Raw genomic sequence first — 24,298 nt, forward strand, 5'->3', positions numbered from 1 at the left:
CCTTACCAACTCTTCTATTCTATATCCTCCTATTTTTACAACATTTGGCCACATTTCTGCAGTCTGCTGTTCTATGGGGAAAAGAATGGTTTGGGTTTTTGTCCAGGGGAGGTCTCTTGTGTGTTGTATCTGTCCTGTGCATATAGTGTTTATACAAAATGCATATATATCTGCACAGAGAAACAGCCATTATTCGCCAAGCTCTCATTGCAATTGATGCTGGCCCATCCCCCCAATTCTGGTTAAATATGCTGGACCGGTAGCCAATGACAGATAAGATTCATGGGGAGCTCATACCACCCTAAGACAGGAAATGAGGGCTAGAGCCTCATTGTCCAATGACGGGTAAGGATGTTGCTCTGCCATGGACAACCTAAGACAGGCACGGTCCCTTTTATAAACAGAAAGGGGGAGTTGTGGTGGGCGAGACCCAGGGCCCAGGGTTATGCCACGTGCATCTAAAGATGGTGACTGGCAGAGAGCAAACAGCTCCTGATTATGCCTGGAGAGAGGAAGGATGCGTTTACAATTGGCTGCATGATAATCAGTTCTGGCCCCTAGCACGTGGACAGATATACTTTACATGTAGCTTCAGCGAGTGATCGCTTGACCTTTAACAGGATTGGATGGACATGTCTAGTTACAATTGCTTATGCATGAGACTTCTTATATATTGAAGGTGTTATTTGAATAAAGCGGAAGCTGCTTCATGAACTTCTAAAGAGTACTTGTCGTTTGTCCCGCTGGTCGGGCTGAAAGAGCAAGGAGCGGCGTGAGCCCCTTGAAGCAGCCCAGGCTAAGAAGCGGTGGTTTTCCGTAAGAGCGGCGCTAGCCGCTTGGAGCAACCTGGGCTGGAAGCAGCGGTTTTCCATAACAATATCCTTGTAGCAAGAGTCTACGAAGTGCTCAGACACATCTAAGTATCTGTGCATGTGTGTGTCTGGAAATATACACCCATACGACAACAGAGCCTCCACCCTTTTAGCTTTAAAGTTTTTACAGTCACCTATGTACAGTAAATCGATCTACTTACCTACATGCCTACCCATATATCTATCTAATCCCTCCATTTATCAGTCTATATCTATAACATTCCAGAAATGTGTTACATTTTTATAGTCATAAACAATGTAGGAAAAATTTCCTTATTAAGTAAGAAGACAAATACAATATAATTCAGGTTTTTATAATTTTGAGAACAAAATGGACATGTGTCATGAAAGAGTAACCTAGCAGCTTGATAGGCAGGAAGGGTGGTCCCTCTATCATAAATAAGATGACTAAGGGTAATAACCCTCTCATGTTTACTACCAAAAGGAGGAAAATGAGTGAGGTATTCTTAAGATGGAGGAATGGATTTAAGCACTTGTGAACCATTGCAAAATCCCAGAAAAGGCATGTTGGATGAACATCAAAGAAACCAGTGTACCTGGACCTTAAGGGGAGGAGGGGAAAATTATGAAACTTAGTAGAAGGAGAAATAATTTTGTGAAATATTCATAATCTGCATTTTTGGGGGGGAGCACTAGGGATTGAACCCAGGAGTGCTTAACCACTGACCCACATCCCCTGTCCTTTTTTATATTTTATTTAGACACAGGGTCTCACTGAGTTGCCAAGTGCCTTGCTAAATTGCTGAGATTGGCTTTGAACTCTCAATCCTCCTGCCTCAGTCTCCTGAGCATTGGATTATAGGCATGTGCTACTGTGCCCTGCCATAATCTGCATTTTACTTTTAAAATCCTAGAAAAAGCTCAAAATAATCAAGGGGTAAAATTTTAAATTTAGTACATTTGATTAGGGGTAAAAATTTTACCCCTAGCTGCCTAAAACTAGAATCACTCTTTTTTCACTCTCAGAAATATTTTATTTGGGGAATTTAATTTCAAGTATTGAACCTGAGCAGAAGTACAAAAACATTTCCAGTTTATATTACATAGCAATTAATCCTCAATCCTATCCCCAACCTAACCTGGAGTTCTTTCTTTCAACATACTCTTTGTGAATATAAAATAAATATTTTCTGGAAAGTGGACATACCTAAGGAATGTAAATATTCTCTGGTGCAGAAGATCAATACTACTGTCCAAGATATGATCTATTGGTAATGTGTCAGGTACAGATTTTTCTTTAATTTAGGAGAGAATAAAAATACATTAAACAAGGCTTTCCAGAAAGCTCTTGATTTACCTTCCTTTTATGAGAGCTACTGGTATGATCTTTAACCCTGAAACAGAGTATTCCTGGTCATTGTTTCTTTAATACCACCTCATAGTCCATGGTTCTGTAAGAACAGTAGCCATTAGTTAACAAATGGATACATTCAGTTATTTTGTTACCATTCGTATCTTTTTTCATGAACTAATTTTGGAAAAACTATGATAAATGATTATCTAGTTCTTCATTAGGTTATCTCTGAATTCACTGTCTCCTGGTTTCAAGGATGATTGCAGAAATATGACCATAAGACAGTAGCTTCTCATTACACCTGGAAGCAGTAGGAGTGTAGTATTTATAATCTCATTATCTCAATGGATAGTTGTAGCTGGGCATATGCTCTCATTACCTCTACTGGGAATTGTAATGATATATATAGTCTCATTTTCTGTGCTGTGCAATTGAAGAGGTACATTTAAAATTGAGTGTTCTGCACTGTAAGTAATATGAAGTGGGTGGATACCTGGTTGAAATTGTATAGAGCTTTTTTTTTTCTCATTAGCATTTGAATTTATCATATATATTTGATATTTGTTGCTTAAATTTCTACAATTAGAAAATTCTAATAATAATGGACAAACAAGAAAGAAGAATGAATAAAATACTAAAGAAATTATGAGTTAAGATATAACAACCCATCATTACAATGGATGACCCTTCACTGAGCTCTTCACCTACCAGGAGGATAGACATTCAGGTAAAGAGAGAGACTCAATAGGTTCACGCAAAAAATAAATTATTATAATATTTTAGTTTTGAACTTTCTGTTCTCATTTCATTTCCCTAGAAATTAGCTTTCCTACATGAAACATTATGAGAAATATTCTTGTAATAAATAGCTCAAAGTGAAACAATTTTGTTTTAAGCACTTTCATAAACACAATGTTATACAATCTGATAGTACTTGTAAAATGGTAACTAAAGTTCAGCCGGAGAAGCAAAGAAAAGCACAGTTCACATGACTTCCAATTTATGTTCACAAATAAATCCCTTCAAACTTCCATACAAGGGTAAAATTGTAGCCCTCAAAGGCTAAATGTTGATATATGGTCTCTAAGCAACCTACTAATGTGTTAAATCTCCTAAGAACTGTTTTTTTTTTTTTATTATTTTTTTAATTGAGGACTTTAATAATCATTTAGATTCATGGTTTTAAATAAAGAGGAAGTACATATACAAAAGAAGACAATTCCATTATTACTGGTAGGTTCTTACTTGTTAGCCTTGGAGATAATTAAATCTTATTTCTCTTTTTAATCCCTACATTAAATTCTAGGGCATTTACCTGTTCTATTAACAGGATATTCCTTTCCTTTCTCTTAAAAACTTTAGTTTCATTTTTATCCTTATAAAAATCCAAAGGATCAAAATCTTATTATGGATTCATGATGAAGGGAGAAATGCAGAATGAAATATTTTTAGGTGATATTTCTTCTTTTTTCACTGTCGAAAAAAGTGTTTTTGAACAATTCAATACATCTCTTCATGAGGTTGGTCCCCATCTGATCACTGCCCACTAGGCCCCACCTCTCAAAGAGCCCACCAACTTAATATTGTTATACTGGGGAGTTAAACCCCAACATGTTTTGGCAGAGACACACCTAAACCATAACTTTATGACCCTGGTCCCCCAGATTCATGTTCTTCTCATAATGCAACATGTACTCATTTCACACCAATAGTTCTGAAAGTCTTAACTCATTCCCACATAACTCAAAGTCCCAAATCCCAATCCCTATCTGAAGCTCTAGACAAATTCCTTTTAGCTATGATCCTGTAAAATTATAAACAATAAACAGGCTTCCAAGATACAAGGGCTGGAATGTTTATTGTATTCCAAAACATTCTCACTACAAAAAGGAAAGACAGTCAAATAGAAAAGAGTAACTGGCCCAAAGGAAGACTGAAACCCAGCAGGGCAGACGTTAAGTCTAAAACTTGGGGAAGAGTCTCCCTCTACTTGATATCCAACATCTTCTGCACACCTGAGCAGGGGGTTGGGCCACCAAGGCCCAGAGCAGCCCACCACCTATTGCTTTGCTGGGATCAGCCAACATGGCTCCTCTCCCAGGGTGGCATTGCACAAGAATGTCTACAGATTTTCCAGGTGGGGTTTCATACAGCCATTGACTCTACCATTTTGAGATCTCCTGAGTTGTGTCCCTGTGCTCACAGGTCCAGGAGATACATAGGGAAGAATCTCTGCAACAGCTCCACCCTGCAGAAAGTTTCTGCCTGGCCTCTTAGGCTATTTTTCTTTTTTTTTTTTTTTAATTTCTGTAGAAGCCACCATGATCCCATAGTTTTTGTGTTCTGCCCTCCTGCAGAATTAACACAGGACACCAGGAAGGTCTACTCCTTGCTCCGCTTGAACTAGGGCAACTGGGATTGTATGAGCCATTGCTGAAAAAGTTGAACATCACACCAAATGTGGGAAATAGAATTCCAAAGCAGCCATAGCAAGGAGTCTGTGGAGAGCACCCAAGGCCCATTTTCCAAAACAATTTTGCGTTCTTTGGTGTCTGAGCCTGTGACGAGATAGGTGGCCTTGCAGATCTCTGAGATGTCCTAGAGGGTTCTTTCCAGTTGTCCTTACATACAACACCTGGGCTCCTTTTATCCATAGCAATCTCTTTTTTTTTTTTTTTTTTATTGTAAACAAATGGGATACATGTTGTTTTTCTATTTATACATGGAGTCAAGGCATACCATTTGTGTAATCATAAATTTACATAGGGTAATGTTGTTTGATTCATTCTGTTATTTTTTTTCCTTCCTCCCCACCCCTCCCACTCCTCTTTTCCCTCTATACAGTCCTTTCTTCCTCCATTCTTTCCACCCTCCTTAACCCTAACCCTAAACCTAACCCTAACCCTAACGCTAACCCCTCCCAACCCCCATTATATGTTGTCATCCGCTTATCAGTGAGATCATTCCTCCTTTAGTTTTTTGAGATTGGCTTATCTCACTTAGCATGATATCCTCCAATTTCATCCATTTGCCTGCAAATGCCATAATTTTATCATTCTTCATGGCGGAGTAATATTCCATTGTATATATATGCCACAGTTTCTTTATCCATTCATCAACTGAAGGGCATCTAGGTTGGTTCCACAATCTGGCTATGGTGAATTGAGCAGCTATGAACATTGATGTGGCTGTATCTCTGTAGTATGCTGATTTTAAGTCCTTTGGGTATAGGCCAAGGAGTGGGATAGCTGGGTCAAATGGTGGTTCCATTCCAAGCTTTCTGAGGAATCTCCATACTGCTTTCCAGAGTGGCTGCACTAATTTGCAACCCCACCAGCAATGTATGAGTGTACCTTTTTCCCCACATCCTCGCCAACAACTATTGTTGCTTGTGTTCTTGATAGTCGCCATTCTAACTGGGGTGAGATGAAATCTTAGGGTAGTTTTGATTTGCATTTCTCTTATCACTAGAGATGTTGAACATTTTTTCATATATCTGTTGATTGCTTGTACATCTTCTTCTGTGAAGTGTCTGTTCATTTCCTTAGCCCATTTGTTGATTGGATTGTTTGTATTCTTGGTGTAGAGTTTTTTGAGTTCTTTATAGATTCGGGATATTAGCGCTCTATCTGAAGTATGATTGGCAAAGATATTCTCCCACTCTGTAGGCTCTCTCTTCACATTACTGATAGTTTTCTTTGCTGAAAGAAAGGTTTTTAGTTTGAATCTATCCCAGTTGTTGATTCTTGCTTTTATTTCTTGTGCTATGGGAGTCCTGTTAAGGAAGTCTGATCCTAAGCCAACAAGTTGAAGATTTAGACCTATTTTTTCTTCTATAAGATGCAGGGTCTCTGGTCTGATTCCGAGGTCCTTGATCCATTTTGAGTTGATTTTTGTGCAGGGTGAGAGATAGGGGTTTTCATGTGACTTAAGGTTTTCAAAACACAGCAACTTTTTGTCTTCATCTACTTTGTGCTGTTATAACAAAATATCCATTGCTGGGTAATGTGTACAGAACAGAGGCTCATTTGGTTCATGATTCTGCTGACTTAGAAATCTAAAGAGCATGGTATAGTATCTGGCTGTGTCAAAGGGAAGAATCAGAAAGGGAATGGTCATATACAAAAGAGAGATCACATCATGAAAAAGGATGCAAGAGACTGGGGAAGGCCCAGGCTCAGCCTTTTGAAACCCACCCCCTCTCTACTGGAAACTAATCCATTCTGTGAGACTAGCATCAATATTATTCTCTTCATGCAAACAGTCATGACACAGTTACCTCCCATCCCTATAGCTTAAGGATTCCACCATATTAATATTATTACACTGGGAAATTACACTTCAATATGAGTTTTGGCAAGAATGAATGACATCCAAACCTTAGCACTTTCCACTGGGACTGAGTTAAGAGGATCCCAAAAACTCAATCAGAGCAATACTGCATTCTGCCCTATTTACCTTGCTTTCATCCACAAACCTACTCACAAGATGGAAAGACTAGGGAAGAGACAGAGCTTCAAGGTTGATAAATGCTGAAGGAAATGAGAAGAGTAAAGGCCATGTTGATGAGGTCTCATGGATATCCTACTGGAAACTGGAGAAAAGGCCATTCTTGTCACACCAGGACAAATGGTTTATACCAATTATGGCTGAGATAAGTTTTCATATCAAGACCCTAGGGCTTCATTCCTAGTCAGCCCCTTCCAGAGTGCCTAACAATGTCAAATTTTATTAAGGTAGTGGATTGACTTCAACTTGTTTCTCCCAGTGGGTTCCTGGTCAGATATTTTGAACCATTTTGGGGATATCAGGGAATGTTATAAGTGGTAGCTTTTTTAAATAGACTCTATAGTTACCTCTGTTTTAGATTCAGAGTAAAATCAAGCAGAAGATACCTCATATACCCCTTGCCTCCACATGCACATAGCCTCCCCTGTTAGCAATCCCCATCAGAATGTACACCTGTTACAACCAATGAAACTGCACTGTCACATGACCATTGCCCAGATTTCATAGTTTATAGGACCACTCCTGCTTGACATTGAATATCCTTAGATGTAGACATTTCTGTGACACATTTATCTACCACAATAGTATATCATATTATATACTACACAATAGTATAGCAGTAATTTCAATACCCTGAAATTTTTGGCACTTTACCTATTTATCACTATCTTCCCTCCATTGACCCTGGCAACCACTGATCTGCTTATATTCCATAGCTTTGCCTTTTTCAAAATATCATACAGTTAGACTCGTATAGTATACAGCCTTGTTTTAGATTAACTTCATTCACTGAGTAAATGCATCTAAGTTTCCTCCTTTTTTTATTGCTAAAATTGTTCTTTTTAGTTATTCATGACAGTAGAATTCATTTTGATATAATTGTACCAGCATGGAATATATCTTATTCTAATTAGGACCCCATTCTTATGGATATACATGATGGTAGGTTTCACTATGGTGTATTCATATAAGCACATAGGAAAAATACTTTGGATTCCTTCCAGTCTTTCCTTTTCCTATCCCCTTCCTCTCCCTTTAGTCCCTTTGATCTACTGAATATCTATTCTTCCCCTCTCCCCACTTACTGTGGGTTAGCTTCCATTTATCAGTGAAAACATTCAACCTTTGTTTTTTTGAGGACTGGATCTTTTTTTTCATGGTTTGACAGTTCATTTCTTGTTACTGCTAAATAATATTATATTTTCATACCACTATTAATTATTCATTAATCTACATGAAGGACACCTTGACCGCTTCCAAGTTTTGGTCATTACGTATAAAATTGCTTCACATGTAGATTTTTGTGTGACAAAAATTTTCACCTGCCTTGGGTAAATACCTAGGAGGATAATTGTTGCACTGTATGTAGGAGAATGTCCAGGGACTGGGGAATATAGCTCAGTTGGTGGAGTGCTTGCCTCACATGCACGAGGCCCTGGGTTCAATCACTAGCACCACAAAAAAAAAAAAAAAAAAAAAAAAAAAAGAGGATGTCTCGTTTTGTAAGAAAATGCTAAACTGTCCTCCAAAGTGGCTATATCATTTTGCATTCTATTGGCATAAATTGAAAGGCCCAATTGCTTCACATTCTTACCAGCATGTGGTATTGTGGTGTTCTGAATTTTGGCTATTCTACTGTGTAGTTGAAGAAAAACTTCTTTTATACTCACAGTAATTCTGACACTATACATGTGGATTTTCCACATAATGAAATTCACCAATTCTCTGGACATCAATTAAATGGCCTACAATTTAATTCAATCCTGGCATAAATTGCAGATTAAGGACTCAGTCCCATAGAATTTTCCCCAACATCAGAAGCCAATCTCAAGTACTGGTTGTAAGTACTTCTGACGTGGCTACAAATTAGGTTTCCTATGACTCAATGGGATGATTGTTTAAATTATTGGCCATTGGTTGCTAAAATCAATCTTCAGTTTGCTAAAGGTTGGGGGGATGTGCTGCCAAAAAGTTCCAACCCTGTAAACGTATGGCTAGTTTCTTTAGCAACCAATTAATAATTGTTTTGAAACACATTATGTAACTTTCCTCATTTTACCTTTAAGAACCTTTGCATTCCTTTGCCTTTCTGGATAAAACTCCGATTATTCATAGAATATGTAGCCTGGATAATATGCCCCTGTTTATTCTCAAATAAATTTATTTCTTTGGAGAACTGCTGTGTTGTTATTTTAGGTTGACATCTTTAATGACTTCTGTATTTATATTCACAAATGAAATTGACTTTTATTCTTTTTTCCATTTCTTCTTACTTACTTTCTCTATTAAGATTATACCACGTCTATCAAATAAGATGAGAGATTTTTTTTTCCTATTGTGTAATACTTTATTGAATAAATTACTTTAATGGAATAAGAGAAAAACCATTTATCCCTGATGTAATTTTACTATAGGTTTTAAATGCTTTCATGGTTATAAGTCTATTATAAATTTTTATTTCTCTTTCCAAAATAATACTATTTTCTCTCTAAAATTATCTAGTAATTACTTTTTTCCAATATACTTTAATAAAAATTTTCATAATATTTCCAGTTCCTTCTATAGCTAACTTTTATGTCTAACAATATTTTTTTCTGAATTTGACATGACAAATAATTTAGTTAGCTCTTCCAATTAAAAGCTTCAAAGTCTAGTAAAATGTTTCTTTGTTTCCTCTTTCATTAACTACACTTTTGTACTTTTTATTCCTTTCCTTCTCCTTTCTTTACATTTTTTCTTTTATTAAGGATTCATATGGTACATTTAGGTTATTAAATTGTGACTTTTATTATTACTAATGTATGCACTTAATAAACTTAAGTTTTAAATATGGTTCTATGACATTACATAACTTTAATATTATTGTTAATTTCTATTTTAGTCATTTCTTTAACACAGCAGTACTTTTACAGTCTAGTTTCTTTTCTAAATTTACAATATAAAGGACTTTGTGCTATATTTATGTTACTGATTGGATTTTTTTACCTTGTAGTCTTGCTTATGATTGATAGTTTATTATATTTTAGTTTCATTGAGATTTTTGTGATTTAATGTTTCATTTTTATGTCAGTGAAAATGACACAGAACTATGACTATGACAATACATACTAGATAAAATTTCTTAAATGTACATATACATATCTGACACTAATATTTCATCTGTGTAAGTGAACTACAACATACACACATGAAACATACACACATATATAGAAACAATTACAATTTCATTTACAATTTTAATTTCTTTTTTGGTACCAGGGATTGAACCCAGGAGCACGTAACCACTAAGCCACATCCCCAGCCTTTTTTTTTTTTTTTTTCTTTTGAGAAGGGTCTCAGTTAGTTGCTAAGGCTTTGAACTTGCAATCTTCTTGGCTTAGCTTTCCTAGCCGCTGAGAGTTCAGTCATGTGCCACTATGCTCAGCAACAATTTTTTCTTTTGACTCATTTTTGTTTTACATATTTTAAAACTGTGCTACTGTTAACAAACACGTTCAAATGATTGCATGGTTTTGTTTACATTTTTATTTTACCATTGTGAGGTTACTCTCTGTTCTGGTTATATATATGGCTATAAAACATTCCATCCTAATGTTTAGCAGCTTAAACAGCAATGATTTATTTGGCTCACCAACATGCAATGAAAAGCTCTGTGGAGATGGTGTGTTTCCATTTCATGCATCATTAACCAGGGCGCAACTGAAAACTGGAGCATCTACTTCCATAATGACTCACATGGCTAATTATCATCTGTGTGGTCACCCAGGCCCATGGCTAAATGCCTTGGTTGCTCTTCATGTGGAACTTCTGGATGGCCTTGACTTCCTCCCGGCCTAGTGAGTGAATGCCAAGGGCAACTACAGCAAGAAAGAGCCACAGACAAAAGCTGCATTACCTTTCCTAGCCAGTGATGCCACATGCCTTCTGCCACATTTCGTTCCTCATGGTGTGCACAAGTCAGGCCTAGAGTCAGTGGGGTAGAGGGGTGGGAATAATTCCCACTGCCCTTGCCTGGGGGACAAGCAAAGTTCTAAATGAGCATTTGAGAAGAGACATATTATTGCAGTCATTTTTGGAAAATAAGTTCTGCCATAATTCCATGTGGTAACAAAATTTGTTAATTTTAAATTGTTTTAGTTTTGCTTTTATATATAGTTTGAAACTATGTCAGCTCACATGTGTGTGTGTGTGTGTTTGTGTGTGTGTGTGTGTCTCCACTGTGTTCTGATCTGCCTGACATCATATTTGCAAGCCCATTAATAGACAGCTATTTTAAAAATCTAGCATTTTTGCTGGGTACAGTGGCACATGCTTGTAATCTCAGCAGCTTGGGAGACTGAGGCAGGAGAATCAAAAAGTTCAAAGCCAGCCTGAGCAATTTAGTGAAGCCCTAAACAACTTGGCAAGAACCCACCTCAAAGAAAAAAAAAAAAAAAAAAAAAGGAGGGGGGCGCTGGTAATGTTGCTCAGTGGTTAAGTGTCTCTGGGCTCAATCCCTGTTACAAAAAGAAAAAGGAATAGAAACCTAGCGTTTCTATTGCATATCTTCCAAGTGTTGTGAAATTACAATATTCCTCACATTACATAGCTTTATTCCCATGCTAATTAATGAGTAATTATAGACTATGTTTGAATACTCACACAGAATGCATGTGTTGGAAAACTAATCCCCAATGCCACAGTGTTGAGAAGGGGAACATATAGGAGATGAGGAGGTGGTGAAGGTTCTACTGTTATGGGGCACAACTTAAGAACAGACCAATCACCACTGAGAAGTCCAAATTTAAGAGTCTTTATTAAGCCGACTGGCTGACTCACACAATGCCCCCAAAAAATGACTATTGGGAGAACAGCCCTGACCATAGGGTTGTAGGGGTTCTTATACCAAAAATCACATCTATTATAAGTGTCTGTTGCTATGATTCAAAATTACAAACTAACATCATGAGATCATTGACAGAGGGGGAAGTGGGTACCTAGGTACAAACTAAAGAATGGTTACTAACATTCATACAATCACCGTTCACATGGTACATTGTTTAGGAGCAATAGGGATCAAAAGAGAGCAATATTTCTTTGCATAGGAATTATCATTCTGTATTGTTAAACATGTCACTCTAAGTAACTGATGCTGGACACAGAGGCAGGGTGTTCCCATGGGAGAAGCTTATTTCCTATATAACATGGAGTCTCAGAGCAAAATGGAGTCTGTTTAGTCATTTCCCTTAGAATTTGTCCTATAACATTCTCATGGAGCCAGATCTGTCAGCCCATCACACTACCTGAATTAATGCTGCTTCTGTAGAAGTGGGTTAGTTACAATGTCAGTGTGTTCCTGATGACAGGATGCATTGGGCTCCCTTCTCTCTCTCTCCTTCCCTTTTGCCCCACCTCATGCATGCACGTGCTCTCTTACCCTATTGCCTTCTGCCATGGGATGAAGCAGCAAAAAGCCCCATGTCAGAAGTGCACTTGTTGACCTTGGACTTCCCCACCTTCAGAAGACCAAGACATACATTTATTTTCTTCATAAATTTCCCAGTATGTGGTATTCTGTTACAGCACCACAAAACAGACTTCAAAATTATACTTTCAATTTCATTTTTTCTCCCATTTCCTCCTTTAGGTCTTTGATAGTCATGTATTTTCTTTCCTTTCCCCTTTTTACTGTTTTAGATGTTATACATTCTATTCATCTTTACAGACAACATTAAATTTTGAGTTCACACATTTGATAGAAGAATTAAAGTTTAAGTAGTATAAAAATTTCCAAAGCGTTAAGTGAATTATCATCTCATGTCTCCTTTATTGTTTTAAAATTGTTTTCATTTGAACCTGTTTCTGACCTTTCAATGAGACACTATTTTCACTTTTTCCTTATTTTGATTTTAGGTTCACTAATTTATTTTCTCACTGTTCCTGCTTGAACCTCACTTCTTCCTTTCAAATTAATTTCCTTTTCTCCAAATAATTGTTCTCAGCAACGCCTGATATATAGCACCCTTACTCGGTCTTTATTTCATGGAAATGTTTATTTCACCTTCAAACTTGAACGGCAGTCTGAGTACAGAGTCAGGTTGACAGTTATTTTATCTCTGCAATGTTAGCATTTTGAAGTGGCTCTTCTTTTGTTTCTGTACTCTGTTTTTGCTGCTGATGTGTTTATTTGCTGTCAGGTTAATTTGTAAGTACTATGTATTTTCTCTCTTTTATAAAATCATTTTTCATTTTTGTGTTCTGCAATTTTACTGTAATTTTATAGGATTGTTTTATGATAAAAAAAAAATCCTACTAGGGATTTTTTTGTGCTTATTGACTCCATGTATATGCTTGCTTTTGTTTAACTTCGTAAAATTCTCAGCTTCTCTGTCAGCCTACACTGTCTTTCACTAACTGGTTTCTTCCTCTCTTGACAATGTTTGCAGTGTGCCAATCTATCTTCCACATCTCTTAATTTTTCACTTACTTCTCATCTCTGTATATCTCCAAACTACATTAGAATCTAGTACCTCAGATCAGCTTTCAGAGCATCCATTTTCAGTGTCTGATTAACTGAGATTTTATTAAAAGAGTAATTTCTTTTTAATTTCCAGAAATTTCATTGGATTCTTTTCCACATCTGAATTTTACATGTTTTCTTTCTTATGGTTTTAATATGTAAACCACTTGAAGAATATTCATTGTTTCTCTACTTTTCTGGTAGAAATCATCTTTACTTTCACTTGTGGGTGAATATTTTTTGACATATGTATAATTAAGTGGGAGTAAATCTTCTGCAAAACATTATATATAGGGATCCTGTGTTACCTAGAGAAAACCATGTGAAAAATTAAGACAAATTGATCATATAACAGCAATATCCAAAAGACATTACGGAAAAACATATTCTAAGGGGAACTAGTTAAAATAAATGTGGATGTAATAGTTGACAATTTTTGGAATTATCCTTCTGGAAATTTAAGACAACGTATATACTAAAAATTTCAACTCTAACCCATCTGAAAGGTAGGCTCTGGGCAAGATTTCTCCCACTAGAGGTTTCTTCAGTCAAAACTCTCTGTGAAGATCTTGGGCAGGGAGCATATAACTTTTCACTGCAAAACTTGTGCCTTGAAGAGGGAAGGCCATTTTTGGCTCCTCCAATGCTCCCCTCCCTCATGCCAGAGATCCCTGTAGCATCAGATGGATGTTTGACTCCTAATTCTCAGGTCGATGAACTAGAGCTAACTGTACCAAGGAAGCCACAACATCAGGTTTCTGGCATTTTCTCTATTTGTTTCTGATAATTTTCCATTCTCCCTCAAGAGAATAAATAAAAATTTTAAAGACTGCTCAGTTATTTTTCCTACTCTTTGAATCTGCAGATAACAATATATAGGGGATGGAACCCAGGGTCTTGTGCAAGGGCTCTACCACTGAGCTACAGTCCCAGCACCAGGCTTTCAGATATTTTAATCCACAATCAAGAACGAGCCCTGTCTTAGTTCATTAGGCTTGCTATAACAAAATACTTTAAGCTTGGTAATTTATAAAACAGAAGAATGTATTTCTCACCATTCTGGGGGCTAGGAAATCCAAGGCCAAAGCACGACCATATTCAGTGTCTGATAAGGGTCCGTTCTCCACAGATGACTGAGTCTTCCCTTGGCAAAAGGACCAACAGTTCTCTGAGGCCTCATTTAAAACGGGCATTTATCCCACTCAGGAGGGTGGGGCCCTTGTGACCTAATTTCTTCCCTAAATCCCTGTTTAATGAGATTAGATGTCAATTTATGAATTCTATAAATTAAAAAAAAAAAAAATTGGTACTGGGGATTATGACCTGGAGACTCTACCACCAAGCTGCATCCCCAGCCCGTTTTATTTGTTATTTTGAGGCAAGGTCTCAGGAAACTTCTGAGGCTGTCCTTACACTTGGGACCCTCCTGCCTTAGCCTCTCTAGATGCTGGGATGACAAGCTTGTGCCACCATGCAGGCTCAACACAGGAATTATAAAGGGACACAAACAATCATATACCATGAAAACCCCTCATTTGCTTTCTTACCTATTTCCTTTTCCCAGCCCCAGCTATAAATTCCCACCTTCAGAATGATGCTGATAGCATTAAGAAACTGATTAAACACATTCATAGGAAGGTACAGGATTATTTGCATTTTAATAGAAGTTACTTTGGAACACAGAAACATTTAGTCGGTATCATTTTCTGCTAGAAAGCCAGAAAGTGCTGGTCAAATATACCTAGTCTTGTAACAAACTCTATTCAGTCATTTCCAAAAGAGCTTAATATTCATTACCAACATCACTGCCATACAAGAAATAGAAAAGGTTCATGACTGAATTAGGAGAAAGACATTTTATTACCCTATGCCTCATGAATCACAGTCCTCAAGAATAAGATTTAAAATCTTAAATTAAAAAAAAATGTTTATATGTCATATTTTCTCAAGTTCCCATATCACTTAAAATAGCAACAAGCCATAATGATCAAATATGCAAATGAAATTGATCTAACTTTTGTATGAGTTTTGTTAGTCTTACAGATTTTACATTGAAGTGGTGTGATAGGTGTCAATAAGCAGTCACATTTATCTTTGCCCATTTCTTAGTAAATAGAATATTTTGGTCTTTTCTAGCATTTTATAAGAAAAAGATATTAGGATAATCTACTAACAAGGTAAAGAACTAAAAATGTATCCAGGAATATGTTTTTATCTTTTATTTCAAATCATACAATAAGAAATTGATACTGATTATATTGCATAAACAGTCATTTCTGAACTAGCCCTTTGAAAAGCAATTTAAAGATTTTTTTTTTTTTTTAATAGTGCTGGGGATCAAACCCTGGGCCTTGTGCTTGCAAGGCAAGCACTCCACCAACTGAGCTATATCCCCAGCCCTAAAGATTTTTATATGATTTAGCAAACAGGTTTTGCGTGAGAACATTTTCACATGTTCATGGAGCCACAGTTATAAAATACTTGTTCTGTTGAAAATAAAATTTTGTCCTTACCCCAAGTTTATAGCATAATTTTATTTCAAAAGCAATATTCAGTAACACTTCATGTAACAAGGGCTCTGGGAATAAAATTCACCTCGGACAAAGTGACTTCTTCTCTTCCCATTAGCTTGAAGTTACTGAAAGCAAAAGCTTTTGGAACAGTTAAAAATGCATGTTTTCTTCCTTTGAATTAGAAGGCCCAGTGCAAACAGGGCAACCTGTTTTTGAAGGGATATTTTTCAGCAAAGAATGCAAGAAAGTTAATAATAAAATAATGTTAATCATGTAACATTATAATAATCATAGCATTTCTGGCCTTTGCTACAGAGATCACCCAGAATGATATTTTTAAAAAGTCAGATCATGATACATCTCTTGTTGAGGCTTCTGGTCTCCTCCATTGCATCTAATAAAACACAAGTCCTTCCTATGATTTACCAAGCTCCCTGTGTCTGGTCTATGCCTCCCTTTCTGGGATCAGTCTCCACATCTCTCCCCTGGCTCTGCCACACAGGTTTCTTATTGTTCCAAGTATGCCAAGCACATCACTTTACCTGAGCATTTGCACGTGATAGTCCCCCTCCTGGAACATTTTTCTCCCAGATAGTCTCAGCACACTCAGCTCAGCTTTGCTGAAATGTTAAACTGGAGTTATTTAACCTTCTGTTGTTGTTTTTTTATTGTAAACAAATGGGGTACAACTTGTTTCTCTGTACATTAAGTAGAGACATACCATTTGTGTAATTATATATTTACATAGCGTAGTGGTGTTTAATTCATTCTGTTATTTTTCCTTCCCCCCTACCCTTCCCACCCCTCTTTTCCCTTTATACAGTCCCTCCTTCCTACATTCTTGCCTCCCTCCCACCCCCCATGAAGTATCATCATCCACTTATCAGGGAGATCATTCTTCCTTTGTTTTTTTTGAGATTAGCTTATCTCACTTAACATGATATTCTCCAATTTCATCCATTTGTCTGCAAATGCCATAATTTTATCATTCTTTATGGCTGAGTAATATTCCATTGTATATATACCACAGTTTCTTTATCCATTCATCAATTGAAGGACATCTAGGTTGGTTCCACAATCTGCCTATTGTGAATTGAGCAGCTATGAACATTGATGTGACTGCATCACTGTAGTATGCTGATTCTAAGTCCTTTGGGTATAGGCCCAGGAGTGGGATAGCTGGGTCAAATGGTGGTTTCCAGTTTCTATAGTACCCACTTGTCACCTTACCATGTAACATTTATTTCCATAACATTTATTGTCATTTATTTATTAAGTGGCTACTATGTACCAGATGCTGTTCTGATTGCTAAGCAAAGCAGAAGAAAACACTGCTCTCATAAAGCTTGCATTCTAACATATCAGATGATATGTTCGGTTTATATTGCCCAGTTCTGCCACAACTCCCTACCATCACCACAAAGAAAGTAAGTTCCATGCCAGCAGTGATTTTGTGTTGTCACTGTTGTATTGCTAGAACCTAGAACAGTATGTAGCAAACAGTAGTTGTTCAACATGCATTTGCTCAAGTTTAAATGAATAAGCAAATGAATAAAAATAATAAAAGTCATACCTAAAATAATTTCAATATAAAACAATTACGTGCATTATTTCTTAAACATCACAAGTGTACGTGATGGTGATCTCATTTTGCAAATGAATACAGGAGATTGAGAGAGCTTATGTGACTTATGCCATGTCACATGCCTTGTACATGACACAGATAGGACTTGCTCTGATTACTGCAGGCAAAACTTTAGTGGTTCTCTTGTTTGCTTGCTTTATTATCTGGGGATCGAACCAATAGTATGTACCTGTGAGCAAGCATTCTAGTCCTGAACTAAAACCCAAGCTCCAAAACTATAGTTCTTTTGCAAATAAAATATTTCCCACAGACCTAACACCAAGTCCTCATCAACTGATTCAAAGAAAGAATATACCAGCAAGGATAACAACATAAATGTAAAAACACTCTAAGTTTTACTCTGTAAGTACAGTCTCCTCTGGAGACTAAAATGTAATCAGATGCCCTTTTACTTCACTGCACTTACAACTTGAAGTAGGTAACACAAAATAAGGGGAGTATACTTTAGGTTTTCCAGAAAAACATTTCTTCTAGTTAAAAGAGAAATGTATATTAGAGAGGTTCTTTGTCACTTGCCCCTCAATATCCTTCTTCCTGCTTTTTAATGGGTTTAGTATGTGACGGATAGAGCTATTGCAGTCACAAAACAACCAAGAGGAAATACTTTGCTGATATACTAAGGATAGCAGATCAGAAAGATGGAAGGAATCTGGGCCGAAAATTCCAGTTTGATCTCTGTGCTATATCTGGGGTTACTACTTCTGGAATTCTTATTTATATAGATAAAAAGTAACCTCTGTTGTCTAAAGTCAATATTGGTCAATTACTCTGTTGTTTTGCTACTAAAACTAATTTGATAGATCAAAACGAAGAAGAATCAATGTTAATCAAATTATGGTACCACAGACAGTTTCATTTTGAATTGTTAAATATTTAATCTGACTGTATTTTATTTTTTCTCTGTTATACTCCTGAAGATGGTGTTTGGGAATGTCTCAAAAAAAGAAAGAGTAAAAGGTAGTCCTACCTGTTCAGTGTCTTCTGTCCCTTCATTGACCTCTACTAACAAATGACTGGTGAGGGTCATTTTTTGCTGAGACCTCAGCTGCTCTTTCTGACCTTCATGGCACTGGCATCTCTTCTCCACCCGTTCACCACCTTAGGTCAGCTCCAGGGTCCCCTGTCTGTTGACTCAGCTTCATTTCAATGACTATTAGTGCTTCATATCCCCAAGATTTGGCTGTGACTTCTATTTGCACTCTACCTGGAGTGATCCCCTTGTCACATTGAATCACCTCTTGCTCCCAGACACTTCCTGGGTCTCACTGGGACTGATGAAGTCAGAGAGCAGATCAGGGAGCTAAAGAGGTGCTTGGGATGGCTATGCACATCAAGGTACAGATGACAGCCAGGCACATTTATCCTGGTGTCCCTTGAGTTCAGTGGACTGCCCGAAGTCCAAAACCGCTGGGAAATGAAAACTGCTTCTTTCTTTGACTTTATCCTCCAATTCTTTACTATATACCCTTGTGCAGCCACATGGGTCTTAACAGTTGAAAGGAACTTATCGGGGATAAAAAGGGTAAATTTTCTACCCAGTCTTCTTTTTTCAACCACATTTCTTAGGACCCTTTCCTCCTTCTCTAGTGGTATGACAGAAGAGCACTAAGGAGCACAGTCCATGGGAAGGAGTGGGTGTGAGAAGATTGAGGGAACAGTTTAACATTTTAAAACACCCTTCCCTTTACCTGAGCAACTGGATTGGTAAAAGCTAAACTAATCAAATGGGTTTACTGGAAAGATGAGGGATGGATCAAAAAACTGAAGGGAATCCTTTATAACTAGTCAGAAGGAAGCCTGGTCAGTAGACTAGGTAGTGGGAACTGAGCTAAGTCTTTGCAGAGTTCCATCATTGCTTGTAAATGAGTAAGTTCCAATCTTCTTCAGCCTTCTCACTCTCACTCTATCAAAGTTGAAGTTCCAGGAATGAAGGTCTACTTGGCCCACCTCAGGTCTCATGCCCATTCCTTAGCTACAACAGAGTCTGGAAAAACTTTCTCCCTAGATCTAATAGGAAAAAGAGAATTTGCCCCACATACCAAAAAATAAAAATCATTTAAAAGAGTGTTGTTTTCAGGATGCTAAACAGATGTCAAGCACCAAAAACAACAGATGTCTATTACATAAGGAGAGAGTAGGAAGAGGATGATTTCTCCATGTCTTTCTTTCTTTCTCCTCCTTTGTGAATTTTCCATCCTTCATTCCCAGTGTAAATTGTCATTAACCACCTCGCAGGCAGAAGACGTGTTCCACATTAGTGAGCAAGTAGAAATGATTGTTTATCATGAACTCATTTTATGATCTTAAGTCATTTTCGTCCATGCCAAGGGAACTTGGAAAGCTTAGGGTCCAACCAAACAGCACAGTCTACAAACATAGCAGATGTAGATTCAGCTCTGTGACGAGTCCAGCCACCATCATAATCTTAAACTAAATGCATGTCACTTGTGACCCATGGGTGAAGCATTTCTGGTCTTGGTTAGGTAACTAGCAAATTTTTATGGCCATAAAGTTTAATGAGGGTGGATGAGATGTTGGGACTAATCACACGTTAACTAACTCAGGCTGACTCCTTACTCCCTGGCAGGTGAGCAAGATCAAGGCCTCAAAGGCGGTTTCAAAAGTTAATGATGATAAATCGGACCACTGTCAGGGATTGGTTAACAACAGCTCCACAAATGTGATCAGCTCATGCTTGCCATATAGTCCTATGGGACTCTTGCCTGCGTGAACCCCTGTGCCTTGCTGACCTTTAAGCTGATTGGTTTCCACCTAGCCTCCACCCTACATAAAAGCTGTGTGACTTCCTCAATAAAGAGTTCCTCATTGTAGAGGTCTTTCACCTCTTTTGTGAGATTGATTCCCAAGTATTTTATTTTTTTCGAGGCTATTGTGAATGGGGTAGTTTTCCTAATTTCTCTTTCTGAAGGTTCATCACTTATGTATAAAAATGCGTTGGATTTATGGGCATTGATCTTGTCACCTGCTACTTTACTGAATTCACTTATGAGTTCTAAGAGTTTTCTGGTGGAATTTCCAGGTTCCTCTAAATATATAATCATGTCATCAGCGAACAGGGATAGTTTGAGTTCTTCTTTTCCAATTCGTATCCCTTTAATTTCTTTGGTTTGTCTAATTGCTCTGGCCAGAGTCACAAGAACGATGTTGAATAGAAGTGGTGAAAGAGGGCATCCCTGCCTTGTTCCAGTTTTTAGGGAGAATGCTTTCAGTTTTTCACCATTTAGAATGATATTAGCCATGGGCTTAGCATAAATGGCCTTTACAATGTTAAGGAATGTTCCCACTATCCCTATTTTTTCTAGTGTTTTGAGCATGAAGGGGTGCTGTATTTTATCAAATGCTTTTTCTGCATCTATTGAAATAATCATGTGATTCTTGACTTTAAGTCTATTGATATGGTGAATTACGTTTATTGATTTCCTGATGTTGAACCAACCTTGCATCCCTGGGATGAAACCCACTTGATCATGGTGCACTATCTTTTTAATATGTTTTTGTATGCAATTTGCTAAAATTTTGTTGAGAATTTTTGCGTCGATGTTCATTAAGGATATTGGTCTGAAATTTTCTTTCCTTGATGAGACTCTGAGGTGAAAGACCTCTACAATGAAAACTATACAACACTAAAGAAAGAAATTAAAGAACACCTTAGAAGATGGAAAGATCTTCCATGTTCTTGGATAGGAAGAATTAATATTGTCAAAATGGCCATACTACCTAAAGTGCTATACAAATTCAATGCAATTCCAATTAAAATCTCAATGACGTACCTTATAGAAATAGAGCAAGCAATTATGAAATTCATCTGGAAGAATAAGAAACCCAGAATAGCTAAAGCAATCCTTAGCAGGAAGAGTGAAACAGGGGGTATTGCAATACCAGATCTTCAACTCTACTACAAAGCAATAGTAACAAAAACGGCATGGTATTGGTACCAAAATAGAAAGTTAGATCAATGGTACAGAATAGAGGACACGGACACAAACCCAAATAAATACAATTTTCTCATACTAGACAAAGGTGCCAAAAATATGCAATGGAGAAAAGATAGCGTCTTCAACAAATGGTGCTGGGAGAATTGGAAATCCATATGCAACAGAATGAAACTAAACCCATATCTCTCACCATGTACGAAACTAAACTCAAAATGGATTAAGGACCTCGGAATCAGACCAGAGACCCTGCATCTTATAGAAGAAAAAGTAGGTCCAGATCTTCAACATGTCGGCCTAGGACCAGACTTCCTTAACAGGACTCCCATAGCACAAGAAATAAAAGCAAGAATCAATAACTGGGATAGATTCAAACTAAAAAGCTTTCTCTCAGCAAAGGAAACTATCAGCAATGTGAAGAAAGAGCCTACAGAGTGGGAGAATATCTTTGCCAATCATACTTCAGATAGAGCACTAATCTCCAGAATCTATAAAGAACTCAAAAAACTCTACTCCAAGAATTCAAATAATCCAGTCGACAAATGGGCTAAGAAAATGAATAGACACTTCACAGAAGAAGATCTACAAGCAATCAACAAACATATGGAAAAATGTTCAACATCTCTAGTAATAAGAGAAATGCAAATCAAAACCACCCTAAGATTCCATCTCACCCCAATTAGAATGGCAATTATCAAGAATACGAGCAACAACAGGTGTTGGAGAGGATGTGGGGAGAAAGGTACACTCATACATTGCTGGTGGGGCTGCAAATTAGTGCAGCCACTCTGGAAAGCAGTGTGGAGATTTCTTAGAAAACTTGGAATGGACCCTCCATTTGACCCAGCTATCCCACTCCTTGGCCTATACCCAAAGGACTTAAAATCAGCATACTACAGAGATACAGCCACATCAATGTTCATAGCTGCTCAATTCATAATAGCCAGACTGTGGAACCAACCTAGATGCCCTTCAATTGATAAGTGGATAAAGAAACTGTGGTATATATATACAATGGAATATTACTCAGCCATAAAGAATGATAAAATTATGGCATTTGCAGGCAAATGGATAAAATTGGAGAACATCATGCTAAGTGAGATAAGCCAATCTCAAAAAGCCAAAGGACGAATGATATCGCTAATAAGTGGAGGATGACACATAATGGGGGGGAGGGAAGGGTTAGTATTAGGGTTAGAGTTAGGGTTAGAGTTAGGGTTAGGGAGGGGGGCAAGTATGGAGGAAGGAAGTACTGTATAGAGGGAAAAGAGGGGTGGGAGGGGTGGGGGGAAGGGAAAAAATAACAGAATGAATCAAACAACATTGTTCTATGTAAATTTATGATTACACAAATGGTATGCCTTTACGCCATGTACAAACAGAGAAACAACATGTATCCCATTTGTAAAAAAAAAAAAAAAAAAAAAAGAGTTCCTGCTGTGACTGGTCTCCCTGATGCGTCTGATTGTCCTCTGCCGGGAGGGCTGCGTGCTGGTGATCAGTCAGCCCTATCTTTCCTAGTCTGACCTTATTGGGGAGTGTCCCCTTCCCTTGTCGCTGGTTGAGAAGAGCAAGGGGGCTTAAGACCCCGACAATGAGATACTCAATTGTCCCTGGTTCAGTCTCCCAATACACAAAATTGGGACATTGATAGCACGTCTTTAAATTCTCTTGTTAGAATCTGGGAAGAAGAAATAATAGGAAAAAAAATGTTTTAGTGTATGAGCTATGTTCCTCACCATCAACACTAAAAGGCACATTAAATCAACACTAGACAGTTAAAAACTTTCATTAAGAAATATTACAGTGAACATGGCTAATGTTAAATATTCTATGTGTCTTTTACAGAGAAACACTTTGGGGATCAATATTTTATTCAGAACTCTTTCTAGGCTAACTTTTACATACTCATATGAATGGCTAAACCCTCCTTCTTCCCAAGAGAAAGCAACATTTAATAAACTTCAACAAAATATATTTTTTCTTCCTGTATTTCTGATCGGAAGATAATCAACTGCCTGTATTTCTGATCGGAAGATAATCAACTGTCATATTTTTGACAAAAAATAAAATTTTTTGTCAAAAATATGACATTAAAGGTGGGTATAACCATATTAAGAGGAGGAAAATAATCTTATCCCTATTCTTCAATCAAACTTAAGTTAAATTTTATAATCAAGAATAGAATGAGCTTTGATATTTGTCTTCAATTTTTGTAAAAATATATTTTACATTTTTTATTTATTTGAAGGTTAACTGTATTATCTGTATGTGAAATTCAACTTCAATTTTCCATCTGAATTTCATAAAGAATATAAAGGGATTTTCCCGTTCCTCAGACAAGTGTTTGTCAGAAGAAAATCCTACAATATTATGAAGAGAGTCTTTAAATTACATTCCAAGGCAAAGCAGATCTCTCTAGGGTATGTGATGGTCTAGGACTTCAGAAATTTACACTTTCAAGAAGTTCCCCCTTATAGAATCCATTTTTCAGTCTGTTCCTAATGCCAATAAACAACACACAGGCAATTTATAATGCAGTAAACAGACACTCAGATTGGCCTTTTTTGCTGAGCAGTTTAAACAAGGCCACTAAAACAATGACACCCTGAAAATAACCTCTTTCATCTTGTGTATAAGCAATCAATATTAAGACACTAGAGTTACTATAACACTAAGATAAGTAGTTTGAAAATTTCTTGCTCTAGATATAATAGCATGGGCTAAAATTCATGTAAAATAATACCAAGTTTGAAAACAGTATTATAGAAATATGAAATACTTACAGTATTAAAATGAATAGAACACTAGGCAAAAAATACAAATTAATGCAATACATGATGGTTAAACTTAGTGCAACAAGAATCAAATAAGTAACTTAAGTAGATAATCTTGTTACTTTGGCCAAAAGCAGATAATCTTAGTTGTTTTCTTATTGATTTACCATTTTTTAAAAATGATTTTTAAAAAAATCTATTGGTTACTTTTGTGT

The sequence above is a fragment of the Sciurus vulgaris genome (assembly GCF_902686455.1).
Source record: "Sciurus vulgaris genome assembly, chromosome: 2".
Taxonomy (NCBI): Eukaryota; Metazoa; Chordata; class Mammalia; order Rodentia; family Sciuridae; genus Sciurus; species Sciurus vulgaris.